Here is a 2,500-nt window from a genome sequence, read left to right on the forward strand (position 1 = left end):
TGATAGGGCAGACACTTGAATGATCCGTCGCCGGTGCTAGACCGTGCGATCCGCCAGGTTATCCAGAGTCACCAGTCGAACGCGGCCGGAGCCGCGGTCGGTTTTTGGTCTGATAAAAGCACGCCTCCCGCGAAGTCGGCGCTGTTTGCATGTATTAGCTCTAGAATTACCACAGTTATCCAAGTAAACCATACGATCAAATGAACCATAACTGATTTAATGAGCCATTCGCAGTTTCGCTGTACGAGAGCTCGTACTTAGACTTGCATGGCTTAATCTTTGAGACAAGCATATCACTACTGGCAGGATCAACCAGGTAACAACGTAACCGCCACCCCGAAGGGCGGCCGCGCGATGGGGTCGCTCGCCCCGCGTCGCGGACGCCACCCAAGCACGCCGAAGCGCGCAATGGATTAGTAATCCGACCACTTTGCTCTTTTCAGAGCTTAGAAAACCTGTCACCTTATCGCGCGGCGGTACGAGGGCGAGCTCTTGCCCGCTATTCCCTGTTAACCGCCGCGAGATCGACTTGCAACTAGCTGCGACAAAACCACTCGATACGACCAAAACGGCAATTGGCAGCGCAAACGAACAGTAACATTTCTGCTCAGCGCACCCTTTGCCAGCCGACGCAAACACCTCACAGTAGCAACCGATAGCCGTGCAAGCCACCCCCGTGGATCGACCTGCTGCGCTCCCAGCGCCTACACCACCTCCCGCGGTGGAGCCCGACAGCCGTGCGGGCCACCCGCGGGGATCGACCTGCTGCGCTCCCAGCGCCTATACTCACCTGCAGTAACAACCGATAGCCGTGCAAGCCACCCCCGTGGATCGACATGCTGCGCTCCCAGCGCCTACACTCTCCTGCAGTAACAACCGATAGCCGTGCAAGCCACCCCCGTGGATCGACCTGCTGCGCTCCCAGCGCCTACACTCTCCTGCAGTAACAACCGATAGCCGTGCAAGCCACCCCCGTGGATCGACCTGCTGCGCTCCCAGCGCCTACACTCTCCTGCAGTAACAACCGATAGCCGTGCAAGCCACCCCCGTGGATCGACCTGCTGCGCTCCCAGCGCCTATACTCACCTGCAGTAACAACCGATAGCCGTGCAAGCCACCCCCGTGGATCGACCTGCTGCGCTCCCAGCGCCTATACTCTCCTGCAGTAACAACCGATAGCCGTGCAAGCCACCCCCGTGGATCGACCTGCTGCGCTCCCAGCGCCTATACTCTCCTGCAGTAACAACCGATAGCCGTGCAAGCCACCCCCGTGGATCGACCTGCTGCGCTCCCAGCGCCTACACTCTCCTGCAGTAACAACCGGTAGCCGTGCAAGCCACCCACGTGGATCGACCTGCTGCGCTCCCAGCGCCTACACCACCTCCCGCGGTGGAGCCCGACAGCCGCGCATGCCACCGGCGGGGATCGACCTCCTACGCTCCCAGCGCCTATACTCTCCTACAGTGGCCACCGAAAGCCGTGCAAGCCACTCCCGTGGATCGGCCCGCTGCGCTCCAAGCACCTACACCACCTCCCGCAGTGGAGCCCGACAGCCGCGCAGGCCACCCGCGGGGATCGACCTCCTGCGCTGGCTCCGCGGCAAGGGGCACCTCGGCACCCCGCAGAGAGCTCGGGAAGCCCGGCGCAATTCTACAACGGCCGGGGGCGAACAGCTTCCACGACAACGAAGCCCGACGTCGGGCCAACATTTTACCATGGTGTAAAACAACCTAGCCTGGTGGGGCCGGCAATCGGTCGACCTCCGCCCGAGCGACTTCGATCACGACCTCGGGGATCTGGCTCCGCGGCAAGGGGCACCTCGGCACCCCGCGGAGAGCTCGGGAAGCCCGGCGCAATTGTACAACGGCCGGAGGCGGACAGCTTCCACCACAACGAAGCAATACGTCGGGCCGACGTTTTCGCTCAGTGTAAAACGACCTAGGATGGTCGGGTCGGCAATCGGTCGACCTCCTACCGAGCGACTTCGATCACGACCTCGGGGATCTGGCTCCGCGGCAAGGGGCACCTCGGCACCCCGCGGAGAGCTCGGGAAGCCCGGCGCAATTGTACAACGGCCGGAGGCGGACAGCTTCCACCAGAACGAAGCCATTCGTCGGGCCGACGTTTTCGCTCAGTGTAAAACGACCTAGGATGGTCGGGTCGGCAATCGGTCGACCTCCGACCGAGCGACTTCGATCACGACCTCGGGGATCTGGCTCCGCGGCAAGGGGCACCTCGGCACCCCGCGGAGAGCTCGGGAAGCCCGGCGCAATTGTACAACGGCCGGAGGCGGACAGCTTCCACCACAACGAAGCAATACGTCGGGCCGACGTTTTCGCTCAGTGTAAAACGACCTAGGATGGTCGGGTCGGCAATCGGTCGACCTCCGACCGAGCGACTTCGATCACGACCTCGGGGATCTGGCTCCGCGGCAAGGGGCACCTCGGCACCCCGCGGAGAGCTCGGGAAGCCCGGCGCAATTGTACAACGGCCAGGGGCG

At 62.7% G+C, this 2,500-nt stretch overlaps 1 non-coding gene across 1 annotated transcript in view; it reads right to left on the bottom strand.

The window, feature by feature from the left end:
- Positions 1 to 319, bottom strand: part of LOC149722920 (small subunit ribosomal RNA) — a 1,812-nt gene extending 1,493 nt beyond the window's left edge. The window contains exon 1 of the ribosomal RNA XR_016387160.1: positions 1 to 319. This exon is cut by the window's left edge and continues 1,493 nt beyond it. This is a non-coding gene — a ribosomal RNA (small subunit ribosomal RNA).
- Positions 320 to 2,500: the final 2,181 nt, after the last annotated feature.

The sequence above is a fragment of the Ciona robusta genome, unplaced genomic scaffold (assembly GCF_009617815.1).
Source record: "Ciona robusta unplaced genomic scaffold, ASM961781v2 AP042756.1".
Taxonomy (NCBI): Eukaryota; Metazoa; Chordata; class Ascidiacea; order Phlebobranchia; family Cionidae; genus Ciona; species Ciona robusta.